The 24493-nt window shown below is 45.6% G+C and overlaps 1 long non-coding RNA gene across 1 annotated transcript; it reads right to left on the reverse strand.

Moving 5' to 3' along the window:
- Window positions 1-16763: 16763 nt before the first annotated feature.
- Window positions 16764-18400, reverse strand: LOC141249992 (uncharacterized). The gene is made up of 3 exons (XR_012312431.1): window positions 17499-18400; window positions 17243-17398; window positions 16764-16915 (listed from the first exon to the last, which is right to left on the reverse strand). It is a non-coding gene; the product is annotated as an uncharacterized lncRNA (long non-coding RNA).
- Between the last annotated feature and the right edge of the window lie 6093 nt (window positions 18401-24493).

The raw sequence follows: 24493 nt of genomic DNA on the forward strand, positions 1-24493 counted from the left end.
CTTATCCTCAGAAGCAGAGGTGACTCTTGGTCTTCCTTTCCTGGGGCGGTCCTCATGTGAGCCAGTTTCTTTGTAGCGCTTGATGGTTTTTGCAACTGCACTTGGGGACACTTTCAAAGTTTTCCCAATTTTTCGGACTGACTGACCTTCATTTCTTAAAGTAATGATGGCCACTTGTTTTTCTTTACTTAGCTGCTTTTTACTTGCCATAATACAAATTCTAACAGTCTATTCAGTAGGACTATCAGCTGTGTATCCACCAGACTTCTGCAAAACACAACTGATGGTCCCAACCCCATTTAGAAGGCAAGAAATTCCACTTATTAAACCTGACAGGGCACACCTGTGAAGTGAAAACCATTTCCGGTGACTAGCTCTTGAAGCTCATCAAGAGAATGCCAAGAGTGTGCAAAGCAGTCATCAAAGCAAAAGGTGGCTACTTTGAAGAAGCTAGAATATAAGACATATTTTCTTTTGTTTCACACTTTTTTGTTAAGTATATAATTTCACATGTGTTAATTCATAGTTTTGATGCCTTCAGTGTGAATGTACAATTTTCATAGTCATGAAAATACAGAAAAATCTTTCAATGAGAAGGTGTGTCCAAACTTTTGGTCTGTACTGTACCTCTATCACTGGCGGAGGTACCAATGGACTAAGGAAGCTTGCGGTGGGTGTGGTCAGCTGACACTCAGGGCAGTATTCGCAGTACTTTTGAACTCCGCGTAAATCCCTGGCCAAAAGGACCGCTGCAAGATACACTCTTGCGTCTCTTTAACCCCCAGGTGTCCACCCAGCAGGGGTGTGTGTGCCATCTCCAGAACTGCCCAACGGTACGACTGAGGTACCACTAACTGTTCCACGACCTCGTCCCTGATTTTATCTACCCTATAGAGCAACTCATTGTTGACCACCATGCATGGAATCACAATATCTACACCGGTATGTTGAGCTACACCATTTACCTCTAACACCCTTTTCCGCGCCATATGGAAGAGTGTTTAACACTCCCACCACATGTTTCGTGTCCCCACATGGCGTGAACAACACTACCTCCACGGTTGGGTATTTTCGGAGACCCCCATAGATACAGTCAACCCCGACTGTCCATCCTCTGGGGTTGTCTCCTGCCACCAGTGACTCATGTATCAAAGTCACTAGGCTCCCTGAGTCTAGGAGGGCCTCTGTTGGGTACCCATTAACCAGTACCTGGCAGAGTTAGGGTTCACTATCCGGGGGGCCGGCACTCGCAGAGCAGACGGTCTGTGTGTACAGTGAGACCCGGCGGTTATACCCGCAGTCCATGGGCTCTGTAGTCAGGGAGCAGTTAGCAACCACGTGTCCCGGCCCCTGACACCGCCAGCACCTAATAGCAAAGGTACTTTTAGATCTTGTGACCTTTTGGGAGGGAACCGGTCTCCTGCCACTCACTCCAGGGGTCCCCTTCAGCCCGGGTACAGTGCTGACTGTCCACAGCAGAGGGACGCGACCCTTTTCCTGGTTCCTGGTCTGGCAGGGTCCGGCGTGACAGCCGCGAATGGGCAAAGTCCCGTATAAAGTCCTGAGTGGCCGAGTACCGCCTGGTCGAGGGTGCCGGGGTCCCCTTGCCCCACCCAACGTTGGATTGCGGCTGGCAGAGTCTTCACCAGCCAGTCGACCACCACCCTCTCCACCATCTGGACTGGAGTCAAAGACTCAGGCTGGAGCCACCTCTTGATCAGCTGCAAAGGGTCATAAGTCTGAGACTGGGCGGGTTGGGTCTCCACAAAGGCCCATGAAAACACGCGCTGAGCCCTCACGTATGTATTGACCCCAAGCCAGGCAAGGATCTCACCTTTAAGCCTCTGGTAGTCCTGGGCGTCCTCCCGACTGAGGTCAAAGTAGGCCTTCTGGGCATCGCCGACCAAAAACGGAGCCACCAATTCTGCCCACTGGCCGGCTGGTAGGTTTTCCTGCTCTGCTGTGCGCTCATAAATGGTCAGGAAGGCTTCCACGTCGTCCTCCTTTCCCATCTTCCTCAACGCAGAATGAACCTTGTCCCGGGCCTCGCGACGTTCCGGGGCTGGTGCCGTCGGCGTCTCCCGCAGAGCTGTGAGCTGCTGCACGATCAGCTCATTGGTTTGCTGTTGCTGCCGCTGCGTGTGGACCAATTGCCTTAACAGCTTCTCCATTTTGTCCACAGATTTGGGCTGAAAGGTGGCAGGCCGGATTGTGGTCATTCAGATACCGGTGAGGTATTCCTCAGTCACATTGCCCGCATTCTCCACCAAGCTGTAAGGCAGCAGTGTTCACACCGTGCAGTAACTGAGGCAGTGACTCAAGCAAGTCCAACAAAAACAGCTTTTATTCAGCAACTTACGGGTAAACAGAAAGTCCTCCGGTTCGCAGCCAGGTTAACATAAGTCCATAAACAACGGTTGCCGTGGGCAACGGCCACGCCAGCCCGCTCAGAGCCTGACGGGTGCAGAGCCTTTCCAGGCGTAGGTTCAGCTACACACAGGCCCGCCAAGCTTTCCTGCTATGCTCCTAGCCGGTCCCAACACTCAACAACACTAATCCTCAATGCAGGGTTTTTTAAAGGACCTGTGGCAAGAGCCACTGGAAAACACGGGTTGGAGGGAGGAGGCCACCCCAATGCCTTCCTGTAGCCTCCTCCAAGAAATGAAGGCCCTGCCGGGTTTTACTAATCTGCCTAAGCCAGATAGCCTGACCAGGTCAATGCTCACCTTCATTCCTGAATTGCAGCCGCAGGTGTGTCTGTGACTGCAATGCACTACAATGGATTTAATAGGTCTCTGTACACATTCTGGGGATATATAACGTCCCTCGTATACGATCCCAGTCACTGCCTCACAAGACACAAAGAACATCAAAATCTGAAAATGATTAGGAAGATACATATATTTTACATGACATTTCACCTTTTACAAAATCTACATATTACAAACATACATCATGTCTGACCTGTCATTAGACACCAACAGGCTGTGATCTGGGAAATATCACTCAGGCTTTATGCATGACGCATAGGTCCATGCCATATTCAGCCACTTACACATTTGGATAAATATAAAGAATAAAGTCCATATGTTGCAAAAACCTAGTGTCTATGCCTGCTTCATTTACTGCACCAATAATTCTCTCCATATTATCTGCATAATGTAATATAAATGAGCCTTATGGTGTCCGGCTGTTAGGGCTCATCTGGTGAGATGGTTCCGCTACGCTGCAGGAGAGGTTTGACATTCAAGCCAAGGGTAATGGCACAGCAGTGAGGATCTGGACAATGCGCTATGCTGGACAACATGCAAGCCCAGCAGGACACACTGGAAACCACAGAAGTATAGACGAATCTATGAGAGCAGATGAAGGATTAAATGGAAGGTCTGAATCAGGTTGTAGTTTCCGGTTAAGGAAACCACAAAAATTAGCAGAGATAATTTCAGTTCTAATGTGAACAATCTCTAAATAACAGTTCGTAATGTATACATCAGATGATAGGTTAATCAACAGGAATGAAGAGCAGTAGATGCAAGCTGCAGAAACCACAGGCGTTTGCAGAGATGACTGCAACTGAATAAATAAACCTAAACGGTCATATATTAGCTGGAAGCGCAAAACACAGCAAACCTACAAAGAATACTTCCATACAAAAACTCATTTAAATAGTTAATCTTTATTTGTATACAAAGACATTATAAAAACAGGTAAAAAAGATATGCTGCAGAATGAAAACAGCTGGTATACAAAACCTATGTGTGTCACATGCATAGAATAAATTCAGATTAAATACCATATAAATATGTTCACTTATATGCAGAGAGACATATATGCACACACATGCCCCCTTAATATATACAGGTAAATATAAATAAACCAATATAAATACGAGATCAGTAGAGAAAAAGCATGTATATTGATGGAGATTGTAACTCCGCTATGCAGAAGATGATCACTTGAACATTTTTCCTAGGTATTTTAATTTGGTAAACAAAAATGCAAATGTCAGTGCAAATAAATCCTAAGGCAACCGCAAGTGCTTCTTGGTAAAGCAGATAAATATATATGCACACATGTGAGAAGGTCCACACTATAGTTACCAGACATAGCCCTCTGACGTACGTTTCGTGTGTCTTGCTTCCTCAGAAAGGGCGTATAAACTAGTTGTGGATCAGGTGGATTATATCTAGAATCACAGCCAATGGGCTGCGCATACCAGTCAAGCAGCTGTGTATTTCCCATCTCATTCAGCGCTATCACATGGCTACATCCGAATCATGTGATAACATCCAGCTGGCCGGAAATGGTCATAGGTGGAGACGCTAGGTAAGTATACAGCCAAAACAAGGACGCGTTCCCATGACAACACCCAAGCAATGTAATACTGAGCACTCTGATGCATATCACTCTGAAGTCATATACCTAAGACTGAATATAGATAGGCAGATAAGAATATATATACAGGTACTTATATGATCTTTTTTTAAAAAAACAATCATAGAGACTAGTGATGAGCGAGCATGCTCGCCACTGCTCGGTACTCGCCCGAGCATCTCAGTACTCGCCGAGTACTTTTGAGATGCTTGAGCGGGAGCTTGGGTCCCCGTCCTACATGTTTAGCGCTATTTAGAGCACCAATCATGCAGGGATTGTCTGAACTCACTGTAATGTCACAGCCATGGTGGTTGTGGCATTACAGTGATTGCCCAAATCGATGGGAACAGTGCTTACAGTGAAACATGAAAAGCTGGCAATTCATCATTGGCATACACCAATACCCGACAATTTAGAACAGAAAGAATAGAGCATCACACATAGATTAGATAGATAGAAACATGTCAGTCACATACAGTACAGACCAAAAGTTTGGACACACCTTCTCATTTAAAGATTTTTCTGTATTTTCATGACTAGGAAAATTGTACATTCACACTGAAGGCATCAAAACTGTGAATTAACACATGTGGAATTATATACTTAACAAAAAGGTGCAAAACAACTGAAAATATGTCTTATATTCTAGGTTCTTCAAAGTAGCCACCTTTTGCTTTGATGACTGCTTTGCACACTCTTGGCATTCTCTTGATGAGCTTCAAGAGGTAGTCACCGGAAATGGTCTTCCAACAATCTTGAAGGAGTTCCCAGAGATGCTTAGCACTTGTTGGCCCTTTTGCCTTCTCTCTGCGGTCCAGCTCACCCCAAACCATCTCGATTGGGTTCAGGTCTGGTGAATGTGGAGGCCAGGTCATCTGGCGTAGCACCCCATCACTCTTCTTCTTGGTCAAATAGCCCTTACACAGCCTGGAGGTGTGTTTGGGGTCATTGTCCTGTTGAAAAATAAATGATGGTCCAACTAAAAGCAAACCGGATGGAATAGCATGCCGCTGCAAGATGCTGTGGTAGCCATGCTGGTTCAGTATGCCTTCAATTTTGAATAAATCCCCAACAGTGTCACCAGCAAAGCACCCCCACACCATCACACCTCCTCCTCCATGCTTCACGGTGGGAACCAGACATGTAGAGTTCATCTGTTCACCTTTTCTGCGTCGCACAAAGACACGGTGGTTGAAACCAAAGATCTCAAATTTGGACTCATCAGACCAAAGCACAGATTTCCACTGGTCTAATGTCCATTCCTTGTGTTCTTTAGCCCAAACAAGTCTCTTCTGCTTGTTGCCTGTCCTTAGCAGTCTTTTCCTAGCAGCTATTTTACCATGAAGGCCTGCTGCACAAAGTCTCCTCTTAACAGTTGTTGAAGAGATGTGTCTGCTGCTAGAACTCTGTGTGGCATTGACCTGGTCTCTAATCTGAGCTGCTGTTAACCTGCGATTTCTGAGGCTGGTGACTCGGATAAACTTATCCTCAGAAGCAGAGGTGACTCTTGGTCTTTCTTTCCTGGGGCGGTCCTCATGTGAGCAAGTTTCTTTGTAGCGCTTGATGGTTTTTGCAACTGCACTTGGGGCCACTTTCAAAGTTTTCCAAATTTTTCGCACTGACTGACCTTCATTTCTTAAAGTAATGATGGCCACTTGTTTTTCTTTTCTTAGCTGCTTTTTTATTGCCATAATACAAATTCTAACAGTTTATTCAGTAGTACTTTTGGTCTGTACTGTATATATATAAATTTTTTTAAAAATGCAGAAAAAAATGCATATAGAAGAAAAAATAATATAAATAAGACCTACTGTATATATAGCATATAAAATACCATAAAATCTAATTGTAAACTAATCCTCCATAATTATATTAGACATAGCAGTCACCCATACATTTGTCCCTACAGCACACACACGTCTCATATTTATCAAACAACTTTTTACTATTTTTACAGATCGAAGAGGCAAAGCCAGAAAAAGGATGTCAATAAACCAAGGTAGGAACCCGTACCATTCGGGGATGAATGAAAAATTAAACAAAAGTATAAACCAAAAAATGGGTGAAAAGTGCAGCAAAAAAGTGCCAACATTTTTTTTTACGAATAATACAAATATATTAATTAGTTGCGTGACTGATATATCAATTGGAACATATACATAATTTTAATTGAGATAAGTATACTGCATTAGAGTGACTAGTGCCAATGTTACCCTCATAGATGCCCAAAAGTCACACGTGCAAAAAAAAAAAAAAAATACATATATATACACTCTTCACTAATTCTTTAGAAGAATATACATATATAGAGAGTTGAATAAGTGCAGCAGAATTGTGCAGTGGTGCAGGAAGTGACCAGTGATGATACTTTACCGTTATTGATAGTTGGGAACCACAGACATACAAAGAAATCCTATAGAAAATAATAATAAAAAAACAAACAAAAAAAAAACAAAAAAAAACCTGCAAACAAAAAATAAATAATAAAGGACATAATATCTGGGGACATGAATCTATATCTCTCTCCATATAAGCAACAAGCACAAACGTATTATGCAAAAAAGCCTATTCTTGGTTCCACATTCATGTCCATTGTAGCATCGGCGTCTCTGCCCCGTTCTAGGCAGAGACGCCGTCCCTCTCACCTCCCCGCTCCTGGCGCGGCGTCCTCCAGCGCTTCTCTCCCCGCTGCTTCCGGCACGCGCTCCTTCCCCGGCAGTGTGCTTAGGGCGCGCGCGCGCGCGCTCCCCCTCTCTTAAAGGGACTGCGCGCGCCGTCCTAAGGAGTCCCCGGCCAATTGCCGGAGAACCTCCCATATAAAAGGCACCTCCTCCAAAATGGAGGTGCCCGAGCAATGTTGTAGCACTGTTCACTACTCTGCTTCAGCCCTCAGGTCCCGTTGCCAGTTACCTGCCAGATACCTGCCAGATTCCTGCCAGTCTGCTGTCTAATTCCTGCCTGATATCCTGCTACCTGCCTGCTAGCCTGAGGTCCGACGGTCTGCCTTCCAACTTCTGTCAGTCTGTCTAAGGACCAGCTTGCCCGCTCACCTGGGAGCGCACATCTTCTACCTGCCTGCTTGCCTGAGGTCCGACGGTCTGCCTTCCAACTCCTGTCAGTCTGTCTAAGGACCAGCTTGCCCGCTCACCTGGGAGCGCTCATCTGCTACCTGTCTGTTGGTCTTCCTGGAGGCTCCGCCGTCACATGCTGTGACCACCCGATTATCCAGAGACTCTCGCCTGCTCACCTGGGAGCTCACGTCTATCATCTGCCGCCACAGGTCGTACCAATCCTTTACCCAGAGACTGCCCCGGTCACTTGCCGTGACCTCCTGCCCGTTCATCCAGAGACTGCCCCGGTCACTTGCCGTGACCTTCTGCCCGTTCATCCAGAGACTGCCCCGGTCACTTGCCGTGACCTCCTGCCCGTTCATCCAGAGACTGCCCCGGTCACTTGCCGTGACCTCCTGCCCGTTCATCCAGAGACTGCCCCGGTCACTTGCCGTGACCTCCTGCCCGTTCATCCAGAGACTGCCCCGGTCACTTGCCGTGACCTCCTGTCCGTTCATTCAGAGACTGTCCCAGTCACCTGCTGTGACTGCCTGCCCGTCTACCCTGGTCGCCACCCGCTCCCTTACAAGGACCGCCCCCTTGTATAGTAGCTCAGAGGTTCCGCCTCCCAGACCCATTACAGTTTGCTCGGGCCATGGAACCCGGTGGCACCCAAGCTCCCTCGCTCTCGGACCTGTGTCATGAACTGTCCCGTCAGAGGTCCCAACAGGAGTCCATCCTGGGTCACCTGCAGAATGTCAATTCTCGCCTGGACACTCTGACTGCTCTGCCTGCAACCACCGCCAGTGCCATGACTCGCAATCCGGCAGCTCCACTGCCCACTAATAACATGGTATCCTACCCGGGACCCCGGCTTTCTGCACCTCCTCGTTTCGGAGGCGACTCCGCCCAGGCTCGGGGCTTCATAAATCAGTGCACCCTGCACTTTGAACTCCTGTCTCACCAGTTTAACTCCGACCGGGCCAAAATTGCCTTCATCATGTCCCATCTCACCGGAGAGGCCCTGGCCTGGCTAAATCCTCTATGGGAGAGAGGAGACCCCCTGGTGTCCGACTTGCCTGCCTTTCTCACGGCTTTCCGGAAAGTCTTCGACGAACCCGGACGGAAGACCTCATCCGCATCATCTCTGCTACGCCTCCGTCAGGGAAGTCTCACCGTGGGCCAATATGCCATACGGTTCCGTACCCTTGCCTCGGAGCTGGCCTGGGATAATGACGCTCTGGTTTCCGTCTTCTGGGAGGGTCTGTCCGGCCGTATTAAAGATGAACTTGCCGGTCGGGACATTCCTACCACTCTTGATGACCTAATAACTCTTGCCACCCGGATTGACCTGCGGTTCCAGGAGCGTGCCAAAGAGGTCACCCGTGAGAGGAGGTTTCCACGTCTAGCTCCTACTTTTCAGAAACCCGTCACTCCCTCTGTCTCTCCTCAGCTACACTCTCCTGAGCCTATGCAGGTCGACCAGACCAAGATGGTCGGTTCTCGCCAAGAATCTCGCCGAGCCGAGGGAAGCTGTTTCTATTGTGGCAGTATGAAGCACTTCATCCGTTCCTGCCCGGAAAAGCCGGGAAACGCCAGTGTCTAGGACCACTCGGAGAGGTCGTCCTAGACAAAAGTAAGCCCTCTCCGTCTCTGACCTTACCGGTCTCTATTGCTTGGGGAGAAAACCGTCTCTTTGAACTCGCCCATCTGGATTCTGGAGCTGCTGGAAACCTCATCTCCCAGTCTCTGGTAGAGAGATACCATATTCCCACCAAGTCCCTGGCTGAACCATTGTCAGTCGCCTCCGTGGATGGAAGACTTCTCTCGGAGACCATCCTGCTCGTCACCGAACCCATAACCCTGCAGGTGGGAATGCTGCACTCTGAGGAGATCTCATTCCATGTGCTGTCCGGACTTTCTCACTCCCTGTTGCTAGGTCTACCTTGGCTCCAGACACATGAACCCGTATTGAACTGGCGGTCCGGTGAAGTACTCCGATGGGGTCCTGACTGCCATAGGACCTGCCTGGTCCCGGTCCGTCCACTTCGCCCTCAGCCTACTCCAGCTAACTTACCTGGTCTCCCGGCTCCCTACTGGCCCTATGCGGACGTCTTCGGTAAGAAGGAAGCTGAGACGTTGCCACCCCATAGGCCATACGATTGCCCGATCGACCTGGTACCTGGCACCACTCCTCCCCGTGGGCGTATCTACCCGTTGTCTGCAGCCGAGACCCGAGCCATGTCTGAGTACATTGAAGAGAATCTGGCTAGGGGATTTATCCGAAAATCTACCTCCCCGGCTGGAGCCGGATTCTTCTTTGTCAAAAAGAAAGACGGCTCGCTACGTCCCTGTATTGACTACAGAGGACTCAATCTCATCACGGTAAAAAACAAATATCCCCTGCCACTCATCTCCGAATTGTTTGACCGTCTCAAGGGCGCCAGGATCTTCTCCAAGCTGGATCTACGAGGAGCGTATAATCTGGTCCGTATCCGTCAAGGAGACGAGTGGAAGACGGCATTCAATACCCGGGACGGTCACTACGAGTACCTTGTGATGCCCTTCGGTCTCTGTAATGCTCCCGCGGTCTTTCAGGAACTAGTCAACGACATCTACCGTGACCTCCTGTACTCCTGGGTAGTGGTATACCTGGACGATATCTTGGTCTTCTCTCCGGATCTCCCCACACACCGGAGGGATGTTCGTCAGGTCCTGCTTAGGCTTCGGCAGAACCACCTTTACGCCAAATACGAGAAGTGCCTCTTCGATCAGACCTCCCTTCCGTTCTTGGGCTATGTCATCTCCCAAACAGGTCTGCAAATGGATCCCGAGAAGCTCTCTTCCGTTCTAAAATGGCCTCGTCCTGAAGGTTTGAAGGCGATACAGCGATTCCTGGGCTTCGCTTATTATTATCGTCTTTTCATCCCACACTTCTCGTCTCGGACTGCTCCCATATCTGCACTTACCCGTAAGGGGGCTAACCCCAGGACATGGTCGCCTGAAGCCGAGGAGGCCTTCCTTTCCCTAAAGAAAGCCTTCGCCTCTGCTCCCGTCCTGCACCGTCCGGACTGTAATAAACAATTCTACCTGGAGGTTGATGCCTCCTCCTCCGGAGCCGGAGCGGTGCTCACCCAGAAGTCTTCTACCGGGAGAATGGTAACGTGCGGCTTCTTCTCCAAAATCTTCTCCTCGTCGGAGCGCAACTACTCCATTGGAGACCGGGAATTGCTAGCCATCAAATTGGCACTGGGAGAGTGGCGCTATCTGCTTGAAGGGGCTCTCTACCCGGTAATTATCTACACGGATCACAAAAACCTGGCATATCTCCAAAATGCCCAGAGACTCAATCCTCGCCAGGCCCGGTGGTCGTTGTTTTTTGCCCGCTTCGACTTCATTCTTCATTTCCGTCCGGGGGACAAGAACGTCAAAGCTGATGCCTTGTCCCGGTCCTTCCTGTCCTCCGATCAAGAGGAGGAACCTACGCACATCATCGACTCCTCCAAGGTGATGAATGTGGCCCCCTTGGATCTGACTCGTCTTCCACCCGGTAAGACGTTCGTAGCTGTGCCAGATCGGGAGAGGGTTCTTCGCTGGGGACATTCTTCTAAACTAGCTGGCCATGCTGGCCAAAAGAAGACCTTCCAACTTATTACCCGGCATTACTGGTGGCCTATCCTGCGTAAGGACGTGGTAGACTTCATCGCGGCCTGTTCATCCTGTGCCCGTAACAAAGTTCCCCGACATCTACCTGCCGGCCATCTCCTGCCCCTTCCCGTACCTGCTGCTCCTTGGCAACACATCGCTATGGACTTTATCACCGACCTTCCAGTTTCTGCCGGTTGTACTGTCATTTGGGTTGTCGCTGACGGTTTTTCTAAGATGGCCCACTTCATTCCCCTGCCTGGTCTTCCGTCTGCACCCGAGCTGGCTAAAGACTTTATCCGCCACATCTTCCGTCTCCATGGTCTGCCCCTCCACATCGTGTCGGATCGTGGGGTTCAGTTCACCTCTCGCTTCTGGAGAGCCACATGTAAGCTGCTGGACATTACCCTGGATTTCTCCTCCGCTTACCACCCTCAGTCCAATGGTCAAGTGGAGCGGATCAATCAGATCTTGTCCAGCTACCTCCGGCACTTCGTTGATGCTCACCACTCGGACTGGGTGGATCTCCTACCATGGGCCGAGTTCTCTTATAACAACCATGAGAGCGAGTCCTCTTCCAAATCCCCGTTCTTTATAGTCGGTGGCCAACATCCCCGGATTCCACTTCCTGTCTCCGTTTCTGTGGACAACCCTGCTGCGGAGTCTCTTGTCAGCGAATTTTCTACTATTTGGGAGAGCACCAGGTCCGCTCTTCTTCTCTCCTCTGAGCGGATGAAGAGATATGCTGATAAGAGACGTCTGGATCCGCCCCAATTCCGTCCGGGAGACAAGGTTTGGCTCTCATCCAAACATGTGCGGCTCAAAGTACCCTCCTACAAGTTGGGTCCTCGATTCATCGGCCCCTTCGAAGTCCTCAGGCAAGTTAACCCTGTGGCCTACAAATTAAAACTCCCGGCCACCCTACGGATCCCCAACTCCTTCCACGTATCTCTCCTCAAACCCGTTGTCTTTAACTTTTTTTCCAAAAATCCAGGTGCCCCTCCTGCTCCGGTTTCCGCTGATGACATCTTTGAGGTAGAGAGTATTCTGGCCTCCAAGAGGGTAAGAGGAAAAACCTTTTTTCTGGTAGATTGGAAGGGGTTTGGTCCTGAGGAGAGAACTTGGGAACCCAGGGAGAACATCAACGCCCCGCTTCTCCTTGAGAAATTTCTTTCTGGCCAAAAAAAGAGGGGGCCTAAAGGGGGGGGTACTGTAGCATCGGCGTCTCTGCCCCGTTCTAGGCAGAGACGCCGTCCCTCTCACCTCCCCGCTCCTGGCGCGGCGTCCTCCAGCGCTTCTCTCCCCGCTGCTTCCGGCACGCGCTCCTTCCCCGGCAGTGTGCTTAGGGCGCGCGCGCACTCCCCCTCTCTTAAAGGGACCGCGCGCGCCGTCCTAAGGAGTCCCCGGCCAATTGCTGGAGGACCTCCCATATAAAAGGCACCTCCTCCAAAATGGAGGTGCCCGAGCAATGTTGTAGCACTGTTCACTACTCTGCTTCAGCCCTCAGGTCCCGTTGCCAGTTACCTGCCAGATACCTGCCAGATTCCTGCCAGTCTGCTGTCTAATTCCTGCCTGATATCCTGCTACCTGCCTGCTAGCCTGAGGTCCGACGGTCTGCCTTCCAACTTCTGTCAGTCTGTCTAAGGACCAGCTTGCCCGCTCACCTGGGAGCGCACATCTTCTACCTGCCTGCTTGCCTGAGGTCCGACGGTCTGCCTTCCAACTCCTGTCAGTCTGTCTAAGGACCAGCTTGCCCGCTCACCTGGGAACGCTCATCTGCTACCTGTCTGTTGGTCTTCCTGGAGGCTCCGCCGTCACATGCTGTGACCACCCGATTATCCAGAGACTCTCGCCTGCTCACCTGGGAGCTCACGTCTATCATCTGCCGCCACAGGTCGTACCAATCCTTTACCCAGAGACTGCCCCGGTCACTTGCCGTGACCTCCTGCCCGTTCATCCAGAGACTGCCCCGGTCACTTGCCGTGACCTTCTGCCCGTTCATCCAGAGACTGCCCCGGTCACTTGCCGTGACCTCCTGCCCGTTCATCCAGAGACTGCCCCGGTCACTTGCCGTGACCTCCTGCCCGTTTATCCAGAGACTGCCCCGGTCACTTGCCGTGACCTCCTGCCCGTTCATCCAGAGGCTGCCCCGGTCACTTGCCGTGACCTCCTGTCCGTTCATTCAGAGACTGTCCCAGTCACCTGCTGTGACTGCCTGCCCGTCTACCCTGGTCGCCACCCGCTCCCTTACAAGGACCGCCCCCTTGTATAGTAGCTCAGAGGTTCCGCCTCCCAGACCATCCATGTTATTATTCCTCCCGGTCAGGATCATTCATCTTCATCCAAGGCCGCACTACCCAGACTGACTGGAAAAATGTGGGGAAAAAAAATAAAACCACTTAAAACCTAACCAACTAAAAAAAAAAAACAACTAAAAAATGATTAACCAAATCTATAGGAAAGGGGCAAAGCTCAAAATCTCATTGAGACCATCACGACGCATGGTCTTCATTCGCCAAATCCACTTAGTTTCTAGCTGTAACAGTTGTCTCTTCAGATCACCACCTCTCAAATTTGTCAAAATGCAATCCATTCCAAACGCTTTCAGCAAAGTATGGTCACAATTGTGATAGTCTTTGAAATGGTGGGCATTGGCTTTAACTGTGTTGGGTCTTCAATTTTTTGCGAGTTCATGATGTCCAATACATGTTATCGGATCCGGATTTTCAATTTTCTAGTGGTCATCCATACATACAGTTAGGTCCATATATATTTGGACAGAGACAACATTTTTCTAATTTTGGTTCTAGACGTTACCACAATGAATTTTAAACAAAACAATTCAGATGCAGTTGAAGTTCAGACTTTCCGCTTTCATTTGAGGGTATCCACATTAAAATTGGATGAAGGGTTTAGGAGTTTCAGCTCCTTAACATGTGCCACCCTGTTTTTAAAGGGACCAAAAGTAATTGGACAGATTAAATAATTGTAAATAAAATGTTCATGTCTAGCACTTGGTTGAAAAACCTTTGTTGGCAATGACTGCCTGAAATCTTGAACTCATGGACATCACCAGAAGCTGTGTTTCCTCCTTTTTGATGCTCTGCCAGGCCTTCACTGCGGTGGTTTTCAGTTGCTGTTTGTTTTTGGGACTTTTTGTCTGAAGTTTAGTCTTTAGCAAGTGAAATGCATGCTCTATTGGGTTGAGATCAGGTGCCTGACTTGGCCATTCAAGAATATTCCACTTCTTTGCTTTAATAAACTCCTGGGTTGCTTTGGGTTTATGTTTTGGGTCATTGTCCAACTGTAGTATGAAACAACGACCAATCAGTTTGGCTGCATTTGGCTGGATCTGAGCACACAGTATGGCTCTGAATACATCAGAATTCATTTGGCTGCTTCTGTCCTGTGTCACATCATCAATAAACACTAGTGACCCAGTGCCACTGGCAGCCATGCATGCCCAAGCCATCACACTGCCTCCGCCATGTTTTACAGATGATGTGGTATGCTTTGGATCATGAGCTGTACCACGCCTTCGCCATACTTTTCTCTTTCCATCATTCAGGTAGAGGTTGAACTTAGTTTCATCTGTCCAAAGAATGTTCTTCCAGAACTGTGCTGGCTTTTTTAGATGGTTTTTTAGCAAAGTCCAGTATAGCCTTTTTATTCTTTATGCTTATGAGTGGCTTGCACCGTGCAGTGAACCCTCTGTATTTACTTTCATGCAGTCTTCTCTTTATGGTAGATTTGGATATTGATACGCCTACCTCCTGGAGAGTGTTGTTCACTTGGTTGGCTGTTGTGAAGAGGTTTCTCTTCACCATGGAGATTATTCTGTGATCATCCACCACTGTTGTCTTCCGTGGGTGCCCAGGTCTTTTTGCATTGATGAGTTCACCAGTGCTTTCTTTCTTTCTCAGGATGTACCAAACTGTATATTTTGCCACTCCTAATATTGTAGTAATTTCTCAGATGGGTTTTTTCTGTTTTTGCAGCTTAAGGATGGCTTCTTTCACCTGCATGGAGAGCTCCTTTGAGCGCATGTTTACTTCACACCAAAACTTTCCAAATGCAAGCACCACACCTCAAATCAGCTCCAGGCCTTTTATCAGCTTAATTGAGAATGACATAACGATGGGATTGCCCACACCTGTCCATGAAATAGCCTTGGAGTCAATTGTCCAATTACTTTTGGTCCCTTTAAAAACAGGGTGGCACATGTTAAGGAGCTGAAACTCCTAAACCCTTCATCCAATTTTAATGTGGATACCCTCAAATGAAAGCTGAAAGTCTGAACTTCAACTGCATCAGAATTGTTTTGTTTAAAATTCATTAAGGTAATGTCTAGAACCAAAATTAGAAAAATGTTGTCTCTGTCCAAATATATATGGACCTAACTGTAGAACATGTTACACGGGCAAACGATACAGTAGATTACACCTTCGGTCTCACATGATATATGATGAGTGATGGTGAATTTTGCTTCACCATCATTAGAAGAGAAAGAAGTTGTCCTCTGCAAATTAGGACAGGTTATACACTTTCCGCAGAGAAAAAAAAAACATTTTTGACCTCTCGACCCAAAGGCATTCACTGTTTTTTTGCCCTTATAAAAACTTCGCACAAGAGTATCTCTAAGATTTTGCGATCTTCTGTAAGTTACAGTTGGTCTATCTTGTACATAGTTTTTTAGAACTGGATCAGAGAGTAAGATTGGCCAAAATTTCTCCAATGCTTCTCTCAGATGCATCCAACTGCTGTTATACTGTGTAATAAATCTTACTGCAGAGCTAGAATGAGGTGGTTTCTTGGATCTAAGTAGGTCTTTTCTAGGGGTATTATTACAAGCTCTATGAAGAGCTCTTCTTATCATTTGTCGATTGTATCCTCTCTCGCGAAATCTACAGGACAAATCTCTAGCCTGTTCCAGAAATACATGGTCTTCAGAGCAATTTTGTCGTATCCGTAGAAATTGGCCAGTTGGAATGTTCTGAACCAATGATTTAGGGTGCGACGATTCTGCATGCAATAAAGCATTAACTGCTGTGTCCTTATGAAATGTTTTGGCTTGAAGTAAGTTATGGTCATCCTTATAGATCGTAAGATCCAAAAAATCTATATGAACCTGACTTGAGTGACATGTGAGCTTGATGTTGATGTTGTTATTATTTTAATGTTGTATGAAGGCCTTTAAATCCACTTCCGTCCCTGCCAAATCAGAAAGAAATCGTCAATATATCTAGTCCATAGAAGGACTTTCTCAATTTTGAGCATGACATTAGTCATAAAAGTTTCCCTCTCCCACAGCCCCAGGAACAGGTTGGCATATGAGGGGGCAAAGGCCGTCCCCATAGCCGTCCCCTGGAGCTGCAGGAAGAGGTTGTCCTTAAAAACGAAAAAATTATGATTGAGGACAAATTCCAACCCTTCCATCAAAAAATTAATCATACTCGTATCCAGCATACTGGTAGATAGAAAAAACCTAGTCGCAGGCAATCCATCGCTATGTTTGATCAATGTGAACAATGCCTCCACATCTAGCGTGACCATCCACATGTCACTGTCAAGATGTATACCCTCAATTTTGTGCAATAAATCAGTCGAATCTCTCAAATAAGATGGCAAAATTTCAACTATAGGCTTAAAAAAAAATCAATAAACTGAAATAGAGGTACACACATATTACCATTTCCTGAGATGATCGGTCTTCCTGGAGGTGTGTCACGTTTTTTGTGGATTTTTGGCAGAAGATAAAAACATGCCGTTCGAGGATGCTCAACCTGGAGAAATTCTTTATTAGACTTCGAAATTACCCCATTCATGAAGGCTTCTTCAATCAAATTCTGTAAAGATACATGAAAGTTGTGAATGTTAAGCGCTTACAACAACTAGCGTTCTTTAACTGTCGAAAGGCTTCTTTTTCATACATTTCTACAGGCCAAATCACCACATTACCACCTTTATTTGCTGGTTTAATAACCACGTCATTAAAATTCCTAAGCTCTTCCAGTGCTTTCTTTTGAGCAAAAGATAAATTACTGGCCCTGGCTTTTTTAGGAATCTTACAAAACTCATCTGAAACAAGCTTAACAAATGTCTCAATAATAGGATAGCCATTCAGGGGGGGCGGAATTTGGTAGATTTTGGTTTAAATTCCATTAAATCCTTACCTGTGTCCATATCCGTCTCATCCGTACCCGCAAGTTCATTAAGAGTGGTAATAGCTTCAAGTTCCATCATATTCCATCTTTCATCTTGTGGTTTTGATTTATGAAAAATTTGTTTGAATATAAGTTTTCTAGCAAAAAGGTGAAGATCCTTTATCGCTGTAAAAGTGTTAAAATTAGCAGATGGACAAAAGGTTAGTCCCATACCCAGAACCTCCAGTTGTGCAACAGTTAACGATTTTCTGGACAAATTTATTACCTGTAGTCTAGTAGTTGTTTGATCCCGTCTGAGGCTCTTTTTAGTCCCCCGAAAATATCCATCATAATGACCACCTTTCCTTTTATTATACCTGGTGGAATAGGGTTGTTGTACCTCCATTCCTTCAGAATTACTCTGTCCAGATGAGACCGATGAGACTGACGAGCTCCTTGACCACACTTTTCCTTTTTGAGTACTCAGTTGCCATTTGTAAACTTTTTTCATCTGGTAGTCAGTTAAATCCCTTTGAAATTTCTTGGCTTTCACATCTTGAACTTCTTTTTCCCATACAGCCATTTGAGTGTCCAAATCAGCCTTAAGCGCCTCCAGACCAGTGGGGGCCATAGTTTCATTTCAATTTTTTTGTAATGCTTCAATCTACTTTTTCAGGTCTTCAAGGTTTTTTCTATTCAACCCTCTCAGTAGATCCATCATTGCCCTGGAGCAGGAGTCACATATGCTTTCCCATTTCTGGCGGAAGATATCATCATCCACTGGAAAAGATGGTAAAGATGGCAAAATTCTTACCCTCAAGCCTGTGGGAATAATCCCTTTAGTACCATAGTTTTGTTTTTTTTTCCCACATTTTTCCAGTCGGTCTGGGTAGTGCGGCCTTGGACGAAGATGAATGATCCTGACCGGGAGAAATAATAACATGGACATGGATGTGGAACCAAGAATAGGCTTTTTTGCATAATACGTTTGTGCTTGTTGCTTATATGAAGAGAGAGATATAGAGTCATGTCCCCAAATATTATGTCCTTTATTATTTAGTTTTTGTTTGCAGGTTTTGTTTTTTTTTTGTGTCACTTTTTGCTGCACTTTTCACCCATTTTTTGGTTTAGACTTTTGTTTAATTTTTCACTCATCCCCGAATGGTACGGGTTCCTACCTTGGTTTATTGACATCCTTTTTCTGGCTTTGCCTCTTCGATCTGTAAAAATAGTAAAAAGTTGTTTGATAAATATGAGACGTGTGTGTGCTGTAGGGACAAATGTATGGGTGACTGCTATGTCTAATATAATTATAGAGGATTAGTTTACAATTAGATTTTATGGTATTTTATAAGCTATATATAGGTCTTATTTATATAATTTTTTCTTCTATATGCATTTTTTATGCATTTTTAAAAAAAAAAAAAAAAGTTTTTTGGGAGTGTCCACTCTCAGTTTTTTCTTTTCTGTTTCTTTTCATTTATGTGTATTTATTATAGGTAAACACGTTCATTGCACTGTAATTATGTTTCTATTATAAAGATATCTAATGATATTACTTTTTAATTTTTTGGATATAACCATGGGTTTGGTCACATTTGTTAGGGTTATGATTAATGATGGATTTTGTTGTTGTATGTTTGATCTAATTATGAAGAAAAAATATCTAATTCTTATGTATTTTTTATTTTGTTGTATAAACTGTATGTGCATTGGGTGACTAAAAGGCTTTTTGGTCTCTATGGTTGTTTTTTGAAAAAAAAGATAATATATGTACCTGTTTATATATTCTAATCTGCATATCTATATTCAGTCTTAGGTATATGACTTCAGAGTGACATGCATCAGAGTGCTCAGTATTACATTGCTTGGGTGTTGTCATGCTGTTTTGGCTGTATACTTACCTGGCGTCTCCACCTATGACCATTTCCGGCCAGCTGGATGTTATCACATGATTCGGATGTAGCCATGTGATAGCGCTGAATGAGATGGGAAATACACAGCTGCTTGACTGGTATGCGCAGCCCATTGGCTGTGATTCTAGATATAATCCACCTGATCCACAACTAGTTTATACGCCCTTTCTGAGGAAGCAAGACACGCGAAACGTACGTCAGAGGGCTATGTCTGGTAACTATAGTGTGGACCTTCTCACATGTGTGCATATATATTTATCTGCTTTACCAAGAAGCACTTGCGGTTCCCTTAGGATTTATTTGCACTGACATTTGCATTTTTGTTTACCAAATTAAACCTTCTGACCTAGGCAAAATGTCCAAGTGATCTTCTTCTGCATAGCGGAGTTACAATCTCCATTAATATACAAGCTTTTTCTCTACTGATGTCGTATTTATATTGGTTTATTTATATTTACCTGTATATATTAAGGGGGCATGTGTGTGCATATATGTCTCTCTGCATATAAGTGAACATATTTATATGGTATTTAATCTGAATTTATTCTATGCATGTGACACACACAGGTTTTGTATACCAGCTGCTTTCATTCTGCAGTATATCTTTTTTTACCTGTTTTTATAATGTCTTTGTATACAAATAAAGATTAACTATTTAAATGAGTTTTGTATGGAAGTATTCTTTGTAGGTTTGCTGCAACTAAATAAACTGGATGGTAGCAAACTTCAAGACAAACAGCAACTGAACACAACACTGATTGATTACTCAGACACCACATGTGCTATACGTCTATGTCCATCTACAAAGGCCTTGGATGATTATGTTAGTAAGCTGCGCCAAGCAACAAGTGAAACCTGAGCACAGCAATGGGTGGCAGCCATAGGGGAAGGGAGCGAAAGCCAACCCTGAAGTCAAGACAGGTGTGTAACACTGGCTATGAGTGGTAAAGACAAGATTTCCTCCAGTCCCTTGCCTGTAAGTTAAATAAGCAGGATGTCTTTCAATAACGCATTGCAACACCTACTAAATACACTGAATGATCATTTTATTAGCGATACCCATATAGCAGCATTTTGGACCTCCTTTGGGCATTAGAACCACAGCAGTTCATTATCGCTATATTGGCCCATGTAGACATGGTAACTTCTTAAAATTGCCACAAATAGAATAGAGGCACTAAAATACTCTTCCCAGACCGGCTCTATAGGATTAAGATCTAGGGACTGTGAAGGCCAAGGAAGAGAGGAAAACTCGCTGTCATATACCTAGACAAATTCATAACTATACAACTTATGTGAATTGTACTGCTAGAAGTTTAACAGTTTACCACAAGATTAACAGTTGCCATGACAGGATGAATTTATTCAGCCATAATTCCTAGATAAGCCGTAATGTCCAAACATCCACAGGTATCAGAGGGCCCAGAGTGTGCCAAAAAACATTCCCAACACCATTACTCGACTTCCACCAGCCAGAACTGTTAACCCCTAAAACTGGAAGAGTGCATCAATTTATTCTACTTATACCAAATTGTGAGCTTCTCATCAACACAGTGGAAAATCTGGTTTAATCTGACCAAGTAATATTTTTCACTGGAAACTGATCCTATATTTGTGCTTTGAGATTTGCATTCCCTTAGAATATAATGGCATATAATGGCAGTCAAATTAGCTGTCTGCTGTTATAGTCTATCTATGCTAAGAAACAATGAGTATTGCATTTGGACATGTTAAATGGAGCACCGGTATTGTACTTGGCTGCAATTTGCTTGATTGTGGACCTACTGTTCCTCAGAACAATTCTTGACATCCTCCTTTGACCGTTTTTCATAGAGGAATTTTTTATGTCCACACGATCCCCTTTTGCTGGATGTTTTTCCCCCATCACCCCATTCTCCGTATATTCTTAAAATAGATAAAAATCCCAACAAGAGCTTCACAAGATTGGCAGTTTTTTAAATACTGGCATATACAACAATATGTTCCAGGATAGATGAACTTCAGGGAGAAATGTAATAAGGAAAATGGGGAAACCAAGTATTAATTGATCAGATTGTTTTGTTGACTTAATAAATGACTATATTATATTCTTATTTGCATTCTTTATGTACATCGCATGTACCTTTCTTCCTTAGAATATCCTAGAAAGGAATTCTTTGAATGGGTTGGCGTCTACTGGTCATCATGTCCTTTGTAATCAGTATGAAAACAGAGTAAGTATTTGAGACAATATGATCTTTAATCTGATTATATGAACGTGTTTTGCCCAACTAATATGTAAGGAGGTTCCTGATGGCGGGTAGAAAATCCCCCTTAGAAGGTCAAGCCTTTGGGTGGAATCAAGAAAGAATTATTCTCCCCTTCAGGTGAAGTTCTATGAGGGATTTCCTTGCCTTCCTGTGGATCCCTTAGTTGAGACTCTCTTCTCAGAGCATAATACATATTAAGATTTTACTGATGACAAATAGAGGACTGGTAATCTTAGTCATCACAAGGAGTTTGTATTCTAGTATATCTGACTTTAAGACATATATTAAATTGGCTTCTACAGTATATAAATTTGACATCATTTTAGACTTTTTCTTAGTATAGATCTTAATATTGATAATTTGCAATGGTTATGGGCAACAGTTTCAATGTATTATGGAAATGCCTTTGATTTTTTTTGCTTGTTTTTTACTACTAAATTACTAGTTTGCTGCTTACATTGATAATTAATGGAAATGGTAAACTTCAGTTTAAGATAGTGTAGCACCCTGAGGACTCGGCTGCTACAGGGGTATTACACCTCAAGCCAGAGGTGTGGTATTCCACTCCCGGGTAAGGATGGAGTGTGGGACTGAGCTCAGAAAGCTGCATACACTACATACATCCCATTTCCGGGGGACAGACCGACGGTACTCCCACCAGTATATGTGCAGGTACGACAGTGTCTGTCCCTGGCTGGAGTGGGAGGGGGGTGGAACATCCCAGTAGTGTAGGGGCAGATAGGGGGAGCAGTCTGGGTAAGGCTAGGAGCTCATTGGGTGCTGGTCACCTGAGCTCACACATAGAGGGAGTATATAAGGTGGGCACCATCTTAGATCAGGGTCAGTCTTCTGTAGAGGGTCAGTCAGTCCTGAGAGAGGTCCAGGAGCGCCTGCAGAGAGAAGAGAGAGAGGAGAAGAGAAGGACCCAGAAGGGGAGAAGAAGGAACCCCAAGAACCCAGTATACAACCAGAAGGGTGAAGGGTTGGCACGCAAGGGAACCGGATCCCAAATTAGTGGAGGAGAGAAACTACCCTCAACTAAGAACCGGAGGCTGCGACATTACATGTGGAGCAGCCCCTCACCAAGTCCACTAAGAAGGCACACCGAGCATAGGGTCAGGGAAGCCAAAGAAGGTTCACCCAACAGGAGACCCGAGGGAGCCGGACATAAGTGGACCCCTGGTGGGAACGGCCAGTAGAGAGGACAGTCAGAAAGGGAGCTCAGGACCACGCTCCAGAATTGCTTGGGGGTTGGCCAAGTCCAGGACCTGGTGGACGCAGCACGGCTCGGGCGGTCACTCAAGGCCAGAGTGACCAACAGAACAGCAGTAAGTAAAAACCCTGAACTGCACAGCCCGACTCTGAGTCTTCTTACCATCCACACTGCACCACCACTACCACCATCCTCTACACCTGACCCCCTGAGGCTATACCCCTCCCGTTGGGGGTTATACTACCACAGCTGCACATATACCACCAGCCTCAGCGGACCCTGCTGCAGCGGCGGCCTTTTGACCGCAAATCAACGGGTGGCGTAGTCGACACTAAGAACAACTAATAACATCTGTAAAGACTGCCACACACTGAGTTTGACACCCTGGGCACGGACCGGGTCGCCGCCACTCGGAGACTACAACCCCCATCTGATCCGGCTCCGGGTAATCCCCAAACAGCACTGGCCCAGGGGGCGCGTCAATAGGTCTTAAAAAAAGGTTAGGGATGTCCTTCAACGGTCCATGAACCTCCTGGTTAGGAACCTCTACCTTACATTGTAAAAACCTTGTATCCCCTTTTTCTTTATGTTTTAACAAAGTTCTATGTACTGCCCAATTTGAAGGTTTCTGTACATTTAACTTTTAATCCTCTTACAAATATGCAGCGCACATTAGTAAGGTAATTGCATTGAACCAAAAATCCTTACATTTCAGAAAAATGAAAATTCACTCTTTCCAGTGACATCATATAAGTGACTTTATTGTGTTAAAATGTGGTCATCAATCAAGCTTTCACACCAAAATGTAAATGTAAGCCATTACAGTAATATTACTTTACATTGCTCTTAGAAACACTTTGTGGGCTGTTGACTAAGAAAACCAATTCCTTCACCTTATTGGCATTTTGGAAAAAAATATGTGATCTCTATGTTTAATTCCTATACGATAAAAACTAACTGTTGGGAGGTTCATTTTACAGTAAGAATATACTAACATTTTTGTCAAGTTTTCCCATTGTCCAGTGTGCCAATGAATAAATTGTTCTACTGCTTTATTTCTAAGGAAAGAATATACTAATATTTTACTCAACAATCATTTTAGCCCCCAACAAAGAAGCATCATTACAACCCCTTACAGAAAACATATCCCCGAATTGTATCATTGAGATGGCCCATTGAAGTAATTGGCTGACCGGAGTCAACCAGAGTGTTATTGTCATGCAAGGTGAGGAAAAGACTAAGTGTACAACGAGGAAAGAGGGGGAGGAAGCCCAAGCACTAGGGAAAGGGGGAGTGGAGGCCCCTAGGCAGATCTGACAACACCCTGACTCCCCTAACATCCCTAAATAGGTTCTGCACCTATTGCCGAGAAGGAAACCTAATCCCTGACTGCCCCTAGAGATAAGCCTTAGATAGGGAGGGGATGGAGTGAGCACTAGTCATCCCCACTGCAACTAAAGACAACCAGGTAGACAGACAGGGGGAATACACTTAGCTTGAGAAGACACCAGAGGCATGACGCCAACTGTCCTCTAAAGGAACTCCAAGAAGACACTAGCCGACTACTAGTACTTCAAGCCTGGACAGAGGAAAATAGAGCTATCACCGGCGAATCTCTGGAGAGACTGAGAGTATTTAAACATCCAGCAAGGGCGTGTCAATTATCAACAGAATGTGAAAGTAACTGCTATGTCTTAGAGAGAGCAGGATATCACTGGACAACAGAAATGGAAAGATCAAGAAGGTTCCTGCAGAGCCAAGCGTAATGACCTTCTACAGCCGGATCCAGAATGACTGTCTGTCACACCTGACACACCAGTTACAGGCTTCTACGAGTAGCCTCCGGACACTCAGGACCAGGTTTCTCAGTATGAGAAGCATGGAACGAATGAACCAGCCTAGA

Source organism: Phyllobates terribilis, unplaced genomic scaffold (genome assembly GCF_046119375.1).
Source record: "Phyllobates terribilis strain yellow unplaced genomic scaffold, ASM4611937v1 Scaffold_2__4_contigs__length_985480577, whole genome shotgun sequence".
In the NCBI taxonomy this organism is placed as follows: Eukaryota; Metazoa; Chordata; class Amphibia; order Anura; family Dendrobatidae; genus Phyllobates; species Phyllobates terribilis.